Consider the following 21,027-nt stretch of genomic DNA (forward strand, 5'->3'; position numbering starts at 1 on the left):
GTGTGTGTGTGAGAGAGAGAGAGAGAGATAGGGCAGGGGGAGGAAGAAGTATCTTCCTAAAGGACTTGAAGGTTACATGAGTTTATTGGCCATGAAGAACTTAGAACCAAGCATCAATAATGACAGTAAGCACTAAATAAGCAAGATAGTAGAAATCTACACGGGTCTTCATATTTAGATGTATATTCTGGCTCTATCCTACTCACACTCTTGCACTCTTTTAAGTAACTAGCTTTGTCTTGAAGAAAATGTATTTCATTGAGCTCTATTTCTCCTTTAGCGTTGGCAGTGTTTAAATTCCTAATGAGTAGTGAGCTAATTCACTTGAAAATTCTAATACTCTTGGCCATTTTAACAAAACTTGGTCTTTCCTGGTGGTTTGCAGCCGGATACACAGGAATCCTTTTAAAAGAGTAACCACAGGATGGCAGTGTTTTCAGAGGACCATTTGACACCTGAGAGTAAAGAGGTCTACACATTACCACTGGACCCCCCTCCCCACACCATTTAATGATCAAATTATTATTTCAAGATGTGACTCAAGTGGAGAATGATGCAGAGGAGAATATTTTGTAAAACATATAAACTTTTCCTGATAATGACAAATAATGAAGAATGTGCAAGACTGTTGGATTCAAATGAAAATTAAATATTTTATGTTTGTATTCATTTTTAAAAGCTTAAACTGATACATTTTTTACATTGGAGCCATGTTGATTATAGAAATAAATGGATAAAGGCTAATTTTAAAATAAAAAATGCCTCCACATATTTTAGGAAATTAATATAAAGTTTGAATTATCATCATGTCTTTATTTTCAATCTATGGTGTAAGGCATTATTTCCAAACTTTATTTTAGCAGTAGAATTCTTCCTTTCCTCCCAACAAGATCACATTCAGCACTCATGATTTAAATGGTTTCTTCAACAGGGTTTTGTTAAAGAAAAACGGTCTCCAAAACTTTGCCCAATGCTTCATTCCAAAGAAGCCCCAACAGTACTTCTGCACAGTTGTAAAAAAACAAAAATCATTATGAAAGCACTTCTCCAGGGGAAACCCGGCCTGGTCAGTAAGCGATTAACCTTTTTTTCTGGAGGTGGCTGGGAATGGTGTGTGGGTGGGTATTTTCTGCTGCAAATGAACCATCTGTAGTTTATATTTTTACTGCCTATGCAGAACCATTAATGCAAACCTAAATACCCTTACAAAGATTTTAGTTATTCAAAAGACAGCACAGAAGCTTGTGTGAATGTCATATCAATTTGCTCATGAGAATGCTTTTGAATGGTTTGTTTGATTGTGTCTACTTGCATAAGTTGTTTTATATAAATATCTATAATTAAGATCCTTTAGTAAGGATAAGTTGCTAACAAGCAGTGCTTTTAAAAATAAAGAAAGGAGGAAAATGAGGAAAAAAATAAAAATTTCTGCAATTTCTTACTGATGGTGATGCCAGCCACACTATGACTCAGGGCCAGATTAAAAGAAATAAAAACATCTGGGTCATTATCAAACAATCAGGGAAATACTGAGTGACATATAAGGTCAGTTAAAGATTATTAGACCTAGAAGCTAAAAGCCTACTTCAGATCAAGCTTTCTGTTTGTTTGGGTGAGTAGGTAGGTAGGTGGAGTGATATTGCTGCAGTCGGTTTATCTTTCTGGTCCATGCCCCCAGCTTTAAGTTGGGGGCACCTATGGTTATATCAGAAGCATATATTTGTGATGACAATAATGTATGTGAAAATAAGTGATGCTCTATTAAGGATTCTATAAACCTAAAATGTTATTAGTGATGGAAATATGCTAGAAATAGTTTATCTGAATAAGCTTTTGGATGTTCACATTTCTGAAAGTTGGTTCAATCAAGTTATTTGTGACACATACTTATTTTTATATTCTTACTCAGTTTTAATAACATGTCAGTCGCCCCTTTAAACTACAATATTCTGTGAAGTATCCCTGATGTCAATTGTCATAACGTATCTTCAGCTGTCTAGAAAACAAGCAGCCCAGTCATTTCTTATTAAGTAAGTTTTTGATTATCTAATGTAGTCTTGGTCATACTTATCAGAGATAAGAGCTTTCTAATAATGAGATAAAATGACCCAGTATCTTGCTGTTTCTTCTTTTCCAAAATGTCACTATTATTCATTAAAAACTTCCTTATTTTGCAGTAATCAGTTTAAGGCTAGAGCTCACTAAAATGAAACTTAAGTAAAAAAAAGAAATCTAGGAGGACTCCCCTAGGGGTACAGTGGCTAAGAATTCACCGGTCAACACAGGGAACACAGGCTTGGGTTCTCTCACTGCCTCAGGAAGATTCCACATGCCGCAGAGCAACCAAGCCTGTGCATCACGAGTGCTGAGCCTGTGTGCTGCAACACTAAAGCCTATGGAGCAGGAGAACCCACCACAATGAGAAGCCTGTACACCCCGCAATGAAGAGTACTTACCACTGGTGCTTCACAGGTGGCGCTAGTGGCAAAGAGCCCTCCTGCCAAAGCAGGCGACATAAGAGATGTATGTCCATCTGTGGGTCAGGAAGATCCCCCCGAGGAGGGCATGGCAACCCACACAAATATTCCTGCCTGGAGAAAACCATGGATAGCGGAGCCTGGTGGGCTACAGTGCTTTGGGTTCCAAAAAGTCGGACATGACTGCGTGGATAACATTTTTCCTTTCACTAACCACTTGTGCAACTGGAAAAAGCCCATGTGCCACAACGAAAACCCAGTGCAATTAAAAAAAAAAAAAAAAAGGACAGTAGGAGAGGTAACTTCTAGTACACATCAAAATTCTCACTGATATTAACAGAGAATGAATAACTGTCATAACTGTTCTATTAAATAAGCAGAGAATTCATGAATGGAGAACCCAATACAAATTTCACACTATGGGAACAAGGAGTATGGGTAACTTACTGAAAATGAAAGGGTAATAAAATCAAAATCCAGATACTTCTTTATCATGAATTCCCCTTCTTGCCTTGTTTCTTGTTTCTTGTTTCTTGCCTTAATTTCATTCGTAGTATGTCACTGTAGAAAGTAATATGATTAAAATGTTGCTAATCCTAAAAGATGATGCTGTGAACGTGCTGCACTGAATATGCCAGCAAATTTGTGGCCATAGGAGAGGAAAAGGTCAGTTTTCATTCCAATCCCAAAGAAAGGCAATGCCAAAGAATGCTCAAACTACGGCACAATCGCACTCATCCCACACACTAGCAAAATAATGCTCAAAATTCTCCAACTCAGGCTTCAGCAATACATGAACTGTGAACTTCCAGATGTTCAAGCTGGTTTTAGAAAAGGCAGAGGAATCAGAGATCAAATTGCCAACATCTGCTGGATCATCAAAAAGGCAAGAGAGTTCCAGAAAAACATCTATTTCTGCTTTATTGACTATGCCAAAGACTTTATGTGGATCACAACATACTGTGGAAAACTCTGAAAGAGATGGGACTACCAGACCACCTGACCTGCCTCTTGAGAAATCTGTATGTAGGTCAGGAAGCAAAAGTTAGAACTGGACATGGAACAACAGACTGGTTCCAAACAGGGAAAGGAGTATGTCAAGGCTGTATATTGTCACCTTGCTTATTTGACTTATATGCAGAGTACATCATGAGAAATGCAAGCTTGATGAAACGCAAGCTGGATGAAACACAAGCTGGAATCAAGATTGCTGGGAGTAATATCAATAACCTCAGACATGCAGATGACACCTCCTTTATGGCAGAAAGTGAAGAACTAAAGAGCCTCTTGATGAAAGTGAAAGAGGAGAGTGAAAAAAGTTGGCTTAAAGCTCAACATTCAGAAAACTAAGATCATGGCATCTGGTCCCATCACTTCATGGCAAATAGATGGGGAAACTGAAAACAGTGGCTGACTTTTATTTTTTTGGGGCTCCAAAATCACTGCAGATGGTGACTGCAGCCATGAAATTAAAAGACACTTCTTCCTTGGAAGGAAAGTTATGACCAACCTAGACAGCATATTAAAAAGCAGAGACATTATTTTGCCAATAAAGGTCCATCTAGTCAAGGGTATAGTTTTTCCAATAGTGATGTATGGATGTGAAAGTTGGACTATAAAGAAAGCTAAGTGCCGAAGAATTGATGCTTTTGAACTGTGGTGTTGGAGGAGACTCTTGAGAGTCTCTTGGACTGAAAGGAGATCCAACGAGTCCATCCTAAAGGACATCAGTCCTGGGTGTTCATTGGAAGGATGATGCTGAAGCTGAAACTCCAATACTTTGGCCACTTCATGTGAAGAGTTGACTCACTGGAAAAAGACCCTGAGCTGGGAAAGATTGGGGGCAGGAGGAGAAAGGGACGACAGAGGATGAGATGGCTGGATGGCATCACCGACTCAATGGACATGGGTTTGGGTGGACTCCAGGAGATGGTGATGGACAGCAAGGCCTGGCGTGCTGCGGTTCATGGGGTCGCAAACAGTCAGACACGACTGAGGGACTGAACTGAACTGAACACATATATAAATATATGAGAGAACATGAGAGAGAGTAGAGAGAGAATGAAATAAATGAATTCCTAAGACTGGATCAGAATTCACTAGAAGAAATCTTACTTCAAGAGAAAAAACAATGTTTCTTTTAAGGTATTTTAAATCTCCACAACTGTGGGTATCAGAGAAGAATTCCCCTTTTTGTCACTGGGAATTCTATGAATATATTACTATTTTTCTCCCAGAAATAGATTATAGAATTATACTGCTATGTGTGCTATTATTTATAAGATGTTCACCAATTTTAGAAGCTCTGCTTGTTTCTGTGTAATCCCTTTTAATGGATAACTAGAATTTTAACTTTCCATTGGTGTAAAGAGTATAATTGGGAAAGTATTTCATTAAAAGAATGCAGAAAAGAAAGTTCAAACATTTAAACAGAAAAAAATTACTATAATGCATAAAAGTAACAAAATTAACAAGAAAAACTAAAATCATGGTAATATAATTAGGCATTATTTATTGGCTAAATCATTATTATAATAAAATACTGTATGTGTAATAAAATACTTTATAATAAAATAAAATATAAACATAAGTTATCAATATATTATATTTTATCAATATAATTGTATTAAAATATGATTGCTTTAATAGTGATGCATACTTTGTGAAAATAGACACCCCAATCACATAGAAACTAAGAAAAAAAATGATAAATTTGTCTCGTCACATCCTAAGTCAAAATAACTACCTCAGTATTTAGTGAACTTTTTTCCGGGTATCAGTTTATTCACACATTATGAAAAAGAGAATAAGATAGTTTTGGTTTTTGTCAACAATGCTCTTGTGATATATAGTTTTTGTTAATTACTCATATGGTTTTCTCCCTGGGACTATGTCATATACATTTTATTTGTGAAAGTTTCACAGAGACTGAAAAATTTCTAGCATGACCCTTGGGTAAACTTTGGTCTCACAACTATTCCTCCCCATCCTCCACCTTTCTTTTCAAATCCAAATTGCCCACACAAAGGCTGCTAAATTGTAAGAGCAATGGGTCCTCTTCTGAGAACTGTTTTTGAACAACTATTACAGAAAGTGGATGAACTTCAGTTTATCCCTCTGGCTAAAATCTACCTTTCTTCCCAAAGGTAGACCAGTCTTTCTAGGTGTTGTCAGAATTTCCTGGCATTTTGAATAAAAGCTTTGCCTAGAGGCACAGGCCATAGTTAAAATGCTTCTGCAGTTTGTGGTGTGATTGGGAGGGGACTAGATCTGCTGCATCTAAGCCAAGGTCACTTCATATTGCCTTCTTATCTTCCTTTCTCAAATCTGACCAGTGCCCTACCTCCTTCTGTTGAGCATCACCTAAACATTTCCTCCTCCTTTTTAGAATTCTTTGTATAGATCTCTTGATTTAATTCATGTTCACTACCCAGGATTCCCACGGATAAAGTAAGAAGTTGAAATTATATTGATGAGATCTTCTCATCCATCCCTCATTTTCTCTTTATTTAATTATGGGTAATCATCAGTCCTTCAGTGAAACTTCCATCCACTATTCAGCATCTTACATGTACAAATATCACAGTGCCACAGCACTAAATCGCTTTTACAGGATTTTGCCCACAGTAATTTAGAACTTCAGACATGAAAAGTAATTCATGTATGTCACAAATTAACAGAGCAGGACCCGATGGGGCTTTCCCTGGATAGAACTCCCCATGTCCTCCTCCTGCCTCTTATTTGTAGAAAAACTTAAACCATTTGGGCCTTCCAAAGAACAAATTTCATCAGAAAAGTGAGAAGATGCAGAAACAAAGGAAAATAGTCAAAGAGTTTGGCCATGAAACGAATTCAAGAAGCTTTAGTTCCTCCTCTGAGGATATAGATAGGTCTTCCCAGGTGGCTCAGTGGCATTGGAGACATAGGAGACACAGGTTCGATCCCTGGGTTGGGAAGATCCCCTGCAGGATGAAATGGCAACCCATTCCAGAATTCTTGCCTGGGAAATCCCATGGACAGAGCAGCCTGGCAAGCTACAGTCCAGGGAGTCACAAAGAGTCAGACATGACTGAACATGCACACAGGATATAGAGAATATTCTGAACCATATCCTCTGAGGTGCTTTGAAGATACAGAAACTTCTACCAGGTGGAAGAAATTGGAAGCATGTAGACCCAGAACCAGAAGCTGGAGCCAGTAGGTTGAGGATGTTGGCTCCTAATTACCTCACTACTAACCAAACAGAAGAATGTCCACTAGCTAATCACACACAATACAACAATCTTTCTCACTTTCTTTTTAAAAAATCTTTCCCTGGGACTTCCCTGGTGTTCCAGTGGTTAAGACTCTGCACTTCCACTGCAGGGAGAGTGGGTTCAATCTCTAGGGAGGGAACTAAGATCCAACATATCATGCAAAGTGGCCAAATAATAAAAATAAAAAATAAATTTAAAAATTTAACTAAAGATAAATAAATACATAAAATCCTTTCCCTGAAAACTGTCAGGGAGTTGGAGTCTTGTGAGTATTGACCCCCATGCTTCTCCTTTGGTGCCCTGATATAAGCAATGAACTTTCCTTCACCATAACTTAGTGTCAATAGATTTACTTTACTACTTAGGGATGAGCAGACCCAACAGATTGGTTTTGTAACACAAAGACTCCAAATATTCTATGGACAGCATAATTATTTGTTTGATAGGGAAAGGCCTCTAAAAGATAGGAAAATTATAAAATTGCTTCCCTGAAAACTCCTTACAAAAGGCTAATAAAAATATGGAAAAGCTAAAGTTCCAACTCAAACTCTCCTTTTTCGCTTCTTGCTCAACCTCAGATTCGCCAAACATCTCACCCCTATAACTCGACTTCCTCTGCCCATTCATATAATTTTCTATCACTGCATAATAAATTACCACAAATATATCAGTTTAAAACAATGTTTATTATTTCACTGATAAGACCCAGGTAGCTCCACTGGCTCCTCTGTTTTCAGTCTCACGAGGCCAAAGTCAAGCTATATGACAGACTGCACTTTTATTTGGAAGTTCTAGAGAAGGATCCATTCCAAAACTTTCTGAGGCTATGGGAGAATTCAGTTATTTACATTTGGAAGAATGAGACCCACATCTTGCTGGCTATCAACTAGGGACTGTTCTCAGTTCCTAGTGGCCACATATATTCCTTTCTCAAGGTGCTGTCTAACTCCATTCCAGCAATGGCATATCCATATCTCTCATGCTCCAAATGTTTATGACTTCCTCTTCTATCACTGTGCATGCTAAGTCACTTCAGTTGTGTCTGACTCCTCATGACTCTATGGACTATAGCTTTTCAGGTTCCTCTATCCATGGGATTCTCCAGGCAAGAATATTGGAGTGGGTTGCCATGTCCTCCTCCAGGGGATTTTCCTGACCCAGGGATCTAACCCAGGTCTCTTATGTCTCCTGCAGTGGCAGGCGGGTTCTTTACCACTAGTGCCACCTGGGAACCCTATAATAGGAACCATACTATTCATTTAAGAATAATGGGGTGGTAGTGGTTTAGTTGCTAAGTCTTGTCCAACTGTTTTGCAACCCCTTGGAGTGTAGCCCACCAGGCTCTTCTGTCCCTGGGATTCTCTAGGCAAGAACACTAGAGTGAGTTGTCATTCCCTTTTCCAGGGCATCTTCCCAAACCCAGGGATTGAACCCATGTCTCTTAAGTCTTTTCTGCCTTGGCTGGTGAGTTCTTTACCACTAGCGCCACCTGACGGAGAAGGGACTGGCGACCCACTCCAGTACTCTTGCCTGGAAAATCCCATGGACGGAGGAGCCTGGTAGGCGGCAGTCCATGGGGTCGCTAAGAGTCGGATACCATTGAGCGACTTCACTTCCACGTTTCACTTTCATGCATTGGAGAAGGAAATGGCAACCCACTCCAGTGTTCTTGCCTGGAGAATCCCAGGGACGGGGGAGCCTGGTGGGCTGCCGTCTATGGGGTCGCACAGAGTCGGACACGACTGACGCGACTTAGCAGCAGCAGCAGCAGCAGCAGCGCCATCTGAAAAGCCCCTCTTCTATCATTAGTCAAAGAAAATAATTATTCAAGGGCTCATGCAATTAGAATAAGCCAACATTAATACACTCTCAATTGTAAAGTCAACGATTAGCAACCATAATTACATCTTCAAAATTTCTTTTGCCACATAAAGTAATGTAATCCTAGAAATAGCAACAGGAAGTCATGCAAACTATCTAGAATTCTACCTCATACACATTGCTTTGTAACTCCTGCTCCTTCAGCATTTCACCTGACCTTTCCCCTCTTCCTCCACCACCCTCTCATTAGACAATATCCCTTCCTAATGTCTTATGATGTAGTCAGAGATGATAATTTACCTTACTTGTCTTACAACATTAAATTTCAGTTAAATTAGATTTCTGTAATTTACTTAATTTAAAAACTTTCAAATTCTCCTAAGGGAGGATAAACATTCACAAAATAATACAACCTAGCAATTTATAGAAAGTCTTGAATTGAACCCATCATTTAGAGGCACAAGAGATATTAAGAAAAAAATAAAGCTGGTTAGAGAAGGCAAGGTGAATTGATAACCAAAATGACACTGAAAATATATATTAAAATTTGACCATGGGTGGCTATGAGTATAAAAGTAGGAAAAAAATTCTGACATTGAGATATTTACTGTTAGTATTTTTATTGCAATATTAATTGATCAATACCCAATTCTGTAAAGAAGGAAAATGTAGCATTCAGATTTTAGAGGCCATCACATTTCTATCTCCAGAGAATATTCTACTCTGATTCAGGGAGAAATTATTATAACTGACCTATCTACTTTCTTTGCTGATGGTCTTAATCCTAAAATGACAAGAGATTGTTCAGCACTTTGAGGACACTTTGATTTGGAAAGAAATTTTAAGTTCTAATTAATACCTCTTCTGGTTGAGCATCTAAATAAACTCATGTAGAAGTACATGCCTAAATCTCACACACACACACACACACACACACACACACCTGTAGCTATTGTAAAGAAAGCATTCAATGAAAGAGCAACTATCCTGCCATCATTTGAAAGACAGAATCTAAGTACAGAAAGAATGACACCCCTCTGAGGAATTAACTGTTCTGGTCAGCCCAAAGTCTCCTTCATAAAAAATGGAGACATTTCTGTACAATTACAAATAAAACATGTCTGTTTCTACTTGATACTGTGTCCAGCCTCTCTACCATAAACCTTATTATTTTTTCATAATTTGTTCTTAGAGTAACAGACTACTTTTAGAGGTAAGTATCTCAAATGACTCTCAGACTGCATTTGTCTCAGCCACTTCCTGCTTCTGTGGACTTTCTTACTAGTTGATATGTTTTACTATCTCCTGAATCTTCTAAGAGTAGACCTATTTTGTATACATGTACTACTATTAAATTTAGACCAGAAGGCCTCTTTCTGGAATGTCCAGTAAAAGAATCCCCAGACTATAATCTAATAATGTCACAGTCTGATTTTTACTATCTGATGCTTCCCCTACCAATATTTCAGACTTTAAATCTGAACATAATAGCATGGGAGCTAAAGAAAGAAAGTACGGGATGTATAAGGGAGAGTAAACTCTTAAGGATCTCCATCAGTCTGGCTCTTCCATTATTGAAACTGACCTATTACTCATTGAGAAACAAAACTATTGAAGAACTGACACCCATTATACTTCCTCCTTCTGCCACACATGTTGGAGTGTTTGTTTTTGCACAAAAATTGGAAGTTATTCTTGATTTTTCTGGGCTAATTATCAAAAGACATCTTAGAGTATTGCTTAATCTCATAGGACATTGTTGACATTGGATTCTTAACTTTTCTGAAATAGGCTAGCCCTATAAATGATTTGAAAAAATCAGTAACACCTAAGTCGTTGCCCTGGACAGACTTACTAAAGGCTGTGTGTGTGTAATATGAAAGACTCCCTTTGAAAATCTCCTTATTCTGTTCTTACTCATTGCCATGAACTTTTCATTCTACTGGTACATAAAAGGTCTCGACCCAGGGATCAAACCCACATCTCTTGCATCTCCTGAATTGGCAGGCAGATTCTTTATCAACTGCTTCACCTGGGAACCCTTCTATGTCAGTAGAAAATTTAAAACAGAGTGCCTCATAGTTCTCCAGGAGAAGTCACTAGCCTAAAGGAAGAAGCTTTCCAAAACCTCAAATCAGGCAGAAGACTTGTTGAGATCATATCTTTGCCTAAGACTGGAATAAGACCCACACCTGACAGAAATCACTGATTCTATGCCTCTTTTGAGTTTTCTGCTTGTTTTTTGAGAATATTATTTTCCTACTGAGTTGCCTTAAAGGTTTTTACTATTGTAATGTGATTTTTAATTTTTTTCCTCTAATCTTAATTCTTTGAGTAAATCAAGAGGATAAACAAAGTTTCTGTCAGTCAGTTCAGTTGCTCAGTCATGTCCGACCCTTTGCGACCCCATGAATCACAGCACGCCAGGCCTCCCTGTCCATCACCAACTCCCAGAGTCTACCCAAACCCAAGTCCATTGAGTTGGTGATGCCATTCAACCATCTTATCCTCTGTCGTCCCTTTCTCCTCCTGCCCTCAATCTTTCCCAGCATCAGGGTCTTTTCCAATGAGTCAACTCTTCGCATGAGGTGGCCAAGGTATTGGAGTTCCAGAGAACACCCAGGACTGATCTTTATGATGGACTGGTTGGATCTCCTTGCAGTCCAAGGGACTCTTAAGAGTCTCCTCCAGCACCAGTTCAAAAGCATCAATTCTTTGGTGCTCAGCTTTCTTTATAGTCCAACTCTCACATCCATACATGACCACTGGAAAAACCATAGCCCTGGCTAGACGAACCTTTGTTGGCAAAGTAATGTCTCTGCTATTTAATATGCTGTCTAAGTTGGTCATAAAATCTATGGATATCAAAGGTCCCTGCTACTGACTCAGAGTGGTGAGAAATACCTACCTAAAACCAATGACGACAGGATTTTGGCTAAGATGTATTGTTCAAGATTTGCTAGCAATTCTCCGGTCAATACTTGTTTGTTTGTTTGTTTTCTACTGTCTATTAGTGGTTCTCCTCCAAAATCTTAAATCTTTCATTACATATAATATAAATACAACTGTAAAGATAAAAGTCACAGGCAGCCATGACAGCAGCCATTTTCAGTGAGTGATAGGCTGCCATCAGTACTGGATTTGGGCTCCTGACAAACCAAAGTGCAATAAACTGATGAGACTCATCTTCCTGTTAACCAAGAGAGATATCCACAACAGCTTCAATATTCCCTTGGCCTCTGCAGCCCACCCTTGTGCATATGACCTTAACTCTTGAAACTATGCTTCTTTAAATAAAATTAAATTGTACAAACAGTGGTGGCTACATCACAAAAGCAATTTCACCTCTTTCCCAAACCATTTTTTTTATAAGCTATTCATGATACAGCTGAATTTCTGCTATGTCCTCTAAAAGTCCCTCTTTCTAACCCAAGGTAGAATATTCCTGCAAAGTTCTATCATTGCAGTATTCTCAAGGAAGACTTCTGTTTAGCAGTGCTAATGAATTCCTTCCATGTATTAGTAACTCAGGAATTTGTTCAGATTATTACTACATGTTTATATAGTTTTCAGTTCAATTTCTTCAATTCTTTATTATTACTATTACTGTTACATGAGATTTTCTTTTCATAAAATCTTCTGTTTTCAATGTGTCATTTTGTCAAAAATAATTTTATCTATTTGCTTTACAACATTCCTTAAGCTTATCCATAATATCTCTGATGATTTTATATTTATTTACTTCAAAAGTGGCTTTGGTATTTTTTCTTTTTTTACTTGCCAAGGGATTATACATATTCAAAAGAATATAGTTTATCCTATTGGTCATGGTATATACACTAAAGCAGCAAACTCAGCTTGAGGCATTTCCAATAGCCAGAAACACATAGTTGAAAAATAAAAATTTGCATGGGAAAAGGATTTTCTCCATTCTCCTATCTCTAAGAAAATTCAAGCATTCTATATTTTTATGATTCTTTTAACAGCTGTGTTGAGGTATATATACAAAAAAATAAGCACAACTTAATGTGTACTATTTGATGAATTTGGATATATGTATATACTTACAAAGCCATCACTACAATTAAGGTTATAAATATATTCTCTTTTTGATTCATGTTCATATATAAGACTCATGCATGAGTTTTTGAAACACTTAGAGATTGGATCATACTAGAATCAAGTAGAATAACAATCCATGACCCTTTGTGAGAATGTGTAAAAAGCAATGGAACTCTTTTCAGAAAAATACATGTAAGCACTTACTTATCCCAAAATTTACATACATTCTAGAGTTCATAGACTTCTTGAAGTCAGTTTACATATGTCTAAGCATTTACAAGAATCTATTTTATTTCTCCTAGAAGAGTATTTGCTCAAGTATTTGTCATGTATTCTGCTTCTGTTTTGCTGTTGTCTTGTCAGCCTTTTTTTTTTTTTCTTTTCTTTTTCCTGGGTTGACAATAAATGAATAGTTTAAGCAAGTGACAACCAGGAAGTACCCTATCTGAGCTCACTTCAAATGACTCAATTAATTTTGCAATGAATATTTATTGATTCTCTCCAGAATTCATGGAACTCTTACATAAAGGCTATTTGTTTTAGTGTTCTCCTGTGCACACTTGGGCAGAGATTGATGAAAGGCTTTAGTTAGTTTAAACAGAGAGCTTCTTTTATATAAACTCCTCCTGTAAAAATAGAAGTATGCCCATTTAGAAGTCCATATTAGCAAACTAATTAAATCATATGACAAGTTTGAGATAATCTGATGGATATTTCCAATTTTGCTTTGTAGAAAAATAAATATTTGAATAAGAGAAGAAAACCACACTAAACCCCACTCACCTACATTTGTCACTTTTTAATTATCTTTGTCCAACTGCTCTTTTTTGACTATGTCAGTTAGAACAAGAAAATGAATCTAGACAAAGGCATAATGGTAAATGACATACTGGCAGCTAACATTCTGTTTATATGAAAGGTATTTAGATGCCCAGTTTAAACCTAAACTGTATACTTTTATAATTTCCACTTGTCTGACTTAATAATGGGAAGTAAAATTGGAAATGAAGTCACTCAGTCATGTCCGACTCTTTGCGACCCCATGGACTTTAGCCTACAGGGCTCCTCCACGCATGGAATTTTCCAGGCAAGAGTATTGGAGTGGGTTGCCATTTCCTTCTCCAGGTTATCTTCCCAACTCAGGGACTGAACCCAGGTTCCCCACATTTCTGGAAGATGCTTTACTGTCTGAGTCACCAGGAAAGCCCCAATAATGAGAAGGCCAATGCTAAATAAATAAGAGCCTAGAAAGATGTTTAGGAGTAAACCTTCATATGGGAAGAGAAAATATCTCACATATCTTAGTTCAGCATAAATTTTGAATTAACAATAGTTCTAAAGAAAAAAAAAGCAAGACAGGCAGCATTTGGGCATTAAGAGATAGGATCTCTTATCTTAAATATTAGCATTCTCATGGTATGCAGTGACACTGGTCACCAGCATAAAAGGGCTCCTGTTAGTAGAAAAGTTCTTAGTAGAGATCTTCTACCACCATGAAAGAAGTCTAGATCAGGAGAGAAAAAAGGGCAGATGCTACAAAAGCTAAAAAAGGTAAGAATTATAGTGCATACATGGTATACCCCCAGTCTCCCTAGTTTAAACATACCAGACACCTACACCTCAATTTTGTTTATTCAGCGGTGAATGGAATTTCATCAGTTGTAGGTAATGTGAAAGCCAAAGACATATAGTTCACTGCATAAATATATATAGCATCAATGAGGAATGGTGCAACAGTTCTAATTTAATGTTACATGATCAGTTAAGCAATAAATACACATTAACTATAGATGTGAGAGTTGGACTTTAAAGAAATCTGAGTGCAGAAGAATTGATACTTTTGAACTGTGGTGTTGGAGAAGACTCTTGAGAGTCCATTGGATGCTAGGAGATCCAACCAGTCCATCCTAAAGGAGATCAGTCTTGGGTGTTCATTGGAAGGACTGATGTTGAAGCTGAAACTCCAATAATTTGGCCACCTGATGCGAAGAACTGACTCACTGGAAAAGACCCTGATGCAGATTGATGAAAGATTGAGGGCAGGAGGAGAATGGGACAATGGAGGATGAGATGGTTGGATGGCATCACCGACTCAATGGACTTGGGTTTGGGTGGACTCCGGGAGTTGGTGATGGACAGGGAGGCCTGGCGTGCTGTGGTTCATGGGGTCACAAAGAATTGGACACAACTGAGTGACTGAACTGAACTGACACATTAGCTGCTTATATATCATATACATATTACACAGGTATATGGGTATTAAGGAATTGTTCTTGCCATCAAAATAGTTTAATATGATTGCAGAACTAATTATAAATTTATCCAATGAAATGTCCACACTCTTACTATATACTACTCCTGAGAAATTATTGATGTGTAAAAAATAATTTAAATATAAAAAACAGTGAATGGTATAGTTGATACACCAAATCATGTTACTGCAGTAAGACAGAAATCTGGCAGAGTAGTGAAGCAAAAAGAAATAAGTTCATATTAAAGTTTGATAGTTTAATTACTCAAGTTTAAATTCTCTGGCTGTCACTTTTCATATGTGTATAACAATTCTACATAGGGCTATTGTGTAATTAAATAAAATTATAAATGTGGCAGGAAATACATTAGTTTATTTTGCTTTATAGGAAGATGAAACTTGGTAACTGATAATTATATAGAACATCGAGATGTGCTACTTATCCTCTTTAAAATATATGTGACTGTGATAACAAAAAGAATTATGGTCTAAAAGGGTGCCTTTCTTTGGGTTTTTATATACGTTTTAGCTAGTAAGTCATTATTTCAGCATATATTTACTATCACCAATTACACAGCAGGCAGTGTACCAGGCACAGGCGAAGAAGTATTTTTTGTTGGTTTGTTTTGATTTTTAAAGATGGGTAAAAATCTAGTCTCCCGGAGATTGCAATCTAAGGATGAAAGCAGATATTAAGTAAATGCAAAAACATATCTTTAATTGAATACTTTGGTCATGATTATGCACCCAACCATGGTATAATAATGGGTACTAAACTTGTACTCCCACTATAAACAGCTAGAAAACTTTTTCCACATATTGGAAAGGCACCACAGGATTTTGCTTCCTAAGAGTTGAGACATAAACAAAATGAGTCCAACTCTGCTCCAGCTTATAGCCTGGAGGTAGTCTTGAAAATAGAGGAAAGAAAGGGAACCAAGCAGAGTCCAACATTCTCTCACTGAGATGAGGAGATAGAAATCAAAGGTCATGTGCCAAGTGTCTGGAGAAGATTTTATCTTTAATGAATAACTGAATTAATAACTCACTGTGGGTTTTCTATTTACAAGAAGAAACTGTAAATTCTGCTATGCTATTTAAATGAAGTAGGATTCACAGAAGCAGAAAGCAGGAGATAGATTTTCAAGTGAGAATTGACAACCTTCACTCTTTCTGCATAGTATGTTACGGAGTTGTTTTAATCCTCTTGTTATTTTCCTCTGAAGATATCCGGTTTGTTCTTTTTCTCTTAAAACTTGAAAATTCAGTGTAAGAGACTGTTTCAGCTTTGTTTAATTAAGATATGATACAGTAGTTTCAAGTTACATGTTTTTTTTTCTGATTTTAAAAAGTAAGTACTCTTGAATTCAAATTCGAGAATCTACTATAAATCTCCTGTGAGTCACTCAAAAAAGCTTTTTCCTGTAAATGTTTCTAAATTAATATAAAAAAATATAATATGATCAAAATTTATGAAGAGTTACATACTATAATTGCAGTACTATTTACAATAGCCAGGACATGGAAGCAACCTAAGTGATCATCCAAAGAGGAATGGATAAAGAAGTGGCACATATGTACAAAGGAATAACCTCAGTCATAAAAAGGAATTAAGTTGTGTCATTTTCAGAGACATGGAAGAAGCTAGAGACCATCATACAGAGTGAAGTAAGTCAGAAAGAGAAAAACAAATATTGTATATTAACACATATGTGGAATCTAGAAAAATGGTACAGATGAACTTATTTTCAAAGCAGAAAGGGAGACACCGACATAGAAAGCAAACGTATGGACACCAGTAGGGGCGGGCGGTGGGATGAATAAGGAGATTGGGGTTGACATGTATATACTACTATGTGTAAAATAGATAACTAATGAGAAAACCTACTACGCTGCTGCTGCTAAGTCGCTTCAGTCGTGTCCGATTCTGTGCGACCCCACAGACGTCAGCCCACCAGGCGCCCCCGTCCCTGGGATTCTCCAGGCAAGAACACTGGAGTGGGTTGCCATTTTCTTCTCCAATGCATGAAAGTGAAAAGTGAAAGTGAAGTCGCTCAGTCGTGCCCGACTCTTCGCGACCCCATGGACTGCAGCCCACCAGGCTCCTCCATCCATGGGATTTTCCAGGCAAGAGTACTGGAGTGGGGTGCCATTGCCTTCTCTGGAGAACCTACTATACATCACAGGTAACTTGACACAGTGCTCTCTGGTGACCTAAATGGGAAAGACATTTAGAAAAAAAGAGGGGATATATGTATACATTTAGCTGATTCACTTCACGTTCAAGAGAAACTAGAACAACACTGTAAAGCAACTACACCACAATAAAATTTTTAAATGAATAATTATAATCATAATACCACATAATTCTCAATAATTAAAATTATAAAGAAAAACAAAAACATGCTTTATCAATATGGGAAATAACTGAAGGCCAATACTCAAATGAGTATTCTATCCATAGTGTATAAATTGCAGGCAATCCTCTGATCCCAATATTACCAGTATCCGCATCTCCTGCATCACCTGCTTGGTAGGCAGAGTCTCACCCACTGAGCCACCAGGAAAACCCTATACTTGATTATTTTTGCTTAAAATTTTATTTGAAGTATTCATTGATGACTTCGCATGTAAATATAGATTCTCTGTTCTAAGTACTGTGTAATCTGCCACTGTGTAAATATCTCAAAATTTATATCAAATATAGATACATATTTGGCTTATTTGCAGATTTGGGCTATAAATGAAATAGCTATGAATATCATGTTTATCAACATTTGGTGATGGGATCCAATTTTAAAGTGGTCAGAAAGTCTTTTCTGAGAATGTAGTACTGCAATAAGATTTATGTCATTTTTCAGTTACTATTGTTACATAACAATTTATTTCAAAATGTAATTGCTTAAACAACCATTTATTTATTATCTATTTATTTATGTCTGTGCCAAGTCTTTGTTGCCGCATGTGGCCTTTGTCTAGTTGCAGAGAATGGGAGAGACTCTCTAGTTTTGTGCAGGCTTCTCATTACGGTGGCTTTTCTTGTTGCAACTTACAGGCTCAGTAGTTGTGGCTTATGGGCTGAGTTGCCCAGCAGCATGTGGGATCTTCCTGGACTAGGGATCAAATCCATGTCCTTTACACTGGCAGGCAGATTCTTAAATCACTGAACCACCAGAAAAGTCCAAATAACCAATTTTTACGCAAAGGAGTTTTGTGGAAATTTCAGACACAGTGCAATAGGATAATTTGCCCTATACTTCGTGGCATTAATACCGAAGACTTCAGCTTACAGACTCAAGTTGGCTATGGTTGGATGGTGGAAAGCTGCAATGGTTCAAAGGTCAATCAATCACATTTATGGTACTTGGGTTGGAATGACTTGAAGACCTCCACTGCTGACTTTAATGCATGAGTGGATTCTGTGTTTCTTGGCTTCCTCACAGCAAGGCAGCCTCAGAATAGTTGGACTTTTTACATGACAACTCAAGACCAAAACAGGAGTGTTATATAATATCACTTCTGGCACACTCTGTTGGTCACACCAGCACTTTGCTTCAGGAGGCCAAGACATAGATCAATTGTAGATAGAATGCCAAAAAGAAAAAAAAGTAGGACAATATTTTAAAATCTCCAAAAGTCAGCCATGAGGAACTCTTTCATGAAAGTAGGGGAAAAAATAAGTCTAAAGCCTCTCAGTAGGAAACACGTTTTAACTTTTGAGAAGGGGAAAATAAAATCAGATTGCTTAAGTATAGTGAGAAGTGAGTAGTAGGCAGAGACCATTTTGTTTTCCAGAATATTTTATACCATTGAATAGACCATAATGAATTTGGATCCTATTTTAAGTTCCAAGAAGTTACTGGAAAACATAGGGTAGAAACATTGTCTTATTTACATTTCATCAATAACATTTTTGTGGCAGCCATAGAATTAATAATATGTAGGGAAGCACAAAAAACCTTTTTCAATAATATAGGTACCTGAGGATGTAGGCTAGGATAATGGCAATAAACATGTAGATGTGAAAAAGTGGAAAGATGAGTTAGATCATTTTTGGCTAACATAATAGTCATTAAAAATTCCACTTTGGATTAATATTTTTCTTGAAATCTACTAGATCTGTCTTTACTTACCTACCCTAATCCAAGATAATTTAAGAAATCCTTTGCTATCTTAAGGATTTATACATAAATTTGTGGTATATTTATAATATTAGAGGAAAATCACCTATATGCATGTTTTCATACATTATGGTCACTGAGATCAGGAATTTGGTCTTACCTGAACTTGATTCCCAGGATCAAACACAATATTTAGAACTGAGTAAAAATTTAGAGACTAAAAAATAAAATAATAATAATATTCTTCCAAAATAAACATTTCAGCTGATGACAGCTGTAACTAGTATTTCAATATATACATAATAATACATATCACAAATACATCCATATGTATAAAATTTATTATATGCATGCATCTCCATAATATCTTATATTTCTTGAAATAATCAATTCTTAATCTTTACATTATTATTATTTCTAAAATTATTGCCAGAATGTTTTTTGCAGTTTTACCTATTCTGTATACAAATGAGCATCTCATATAGTGATTTTAGAACCTATAAAAACAGCTTTTTAAAATGATCAATGCCATTTAGAAGCAGTTATTTTGAAATAACTTAACACATTGGAACACTGATATTGTGCTGCTGTCAAGAGAAATGCCAATCAAATTAAATGCTCATAAGAATTGAAATTATGCCTTTGCAAAATGAGGTATTTAATATTACTTGAAATAGATATTGAGAAAACAATGTCTAAATTCAAATAAAAAATGACACTCATTTTATAGTAACATTAGTTTGGACCACCGAACATATGTAATTGATTGGTAACTTTGGAAATGACTTTAATACCAATCAAAAATAAAAGGAAAATGTGAAGAACACTATTTTGTTGAGTAAAACAACTAAATTTTTACACAAGACTTAGAATGTCTCATTTTTTTTTTTCAGTCTATTTAGTCCTAGTGCTGCCTTGAGGCACAATAATAGATCCAAGGAATTCTCAAAGTCATCTCAAGCTTATAATTCACAAGAAAATAGCACAATGGTTTCCTAAGGCATTGCTCTCAGCATGAAAGTGCAAAATTAAAAGCAAACAAAATGCTGGGTTGAGGGGTTTACTGGACCTTGTATAAGAAAACTGAGGTGAAAAGCCCCAATTATTTTTTATCATTTTATACATTTATTTACTTTTTTCATATAATATTTGTTGTGAATCTTCCACTAAACCATAAAAATGAAAAGAAGAAATAGACTCTTCTAGCCTAAACCCTTGTGCTGTACATATAACTAGTAAAGAATCAATGCCAAGCTATGTCTGAAGTTGTCTGACGTTCCTTTCTTCTGGCCATTCAGAAGTTTCATCTCACTCAGCTTCTGCACACAAATCTAGGATCCACACTAACACTGTGGAGTGTCTGTGCTCAGTCTTCCTGACCCAAGGATGGAACTCATATCTCTTGCATCTCCTGCACTTGCAGGTGGATTCTTCACCACTAGTACCACCTGGGAAGCTCATTAGATACAGATTCACTTGTGAGTAACAAGACCAGCTTTATTTGATCACATCATTCTTTGTTGCACTACTGGAGTCTCTTAGTATTGGTGTAGAATATCTGGTTCTAGATCCCTACTACTACTTCTGGAACTCTGCTACCCCCTGCTTCATCTACATTCACTTGATGCATATGCATGGACTTGATCCTACATTAGACTTGCTGGGTTTTCATTAATAGTTCCCTATACATCTAGATCTCCTTTCACCTCAGTTGTGACTATATCTACTTCCTAGTGTAATCCTTTGAAAAATGGGCATTAAGTTTAGAAACACATCCAATTGCCATAAATAGGATTTTTCCCCAAGGTTCTTGTACCAATAGAACAATTTGACAATAAAAGAGAAAACAGACAGAGTATAGAGAGATTTAGAGTCATTTAGAGTAGTATTCTGGGGCTTCTAAGGTGGCTCAGTTGGTAAAGAATCCACCTGCCAAGCCAGAGACGAAGGAGATGTGGGTTTGATCCCTAGATATGGAAGATCACCTGGAGGAGGAAATGGTAAACCACTCCAGTATTCATGCCTGGGAAAATCAGAGG

This window comes from Cervus elaphus, chromosome 21 (genome assembly GCF_910594005.1).
Source record: "Cervus elaphus chromosome 21, mCerEla1.1, whole genome shotgun sequence".
In the NCBI taxonomy this organism is placed as follows: Eukaryota; Metazoa; Chordata; class Mammalia; order Artiodactyla; family Cervidae; genus Cervus; species Cervus elaphus.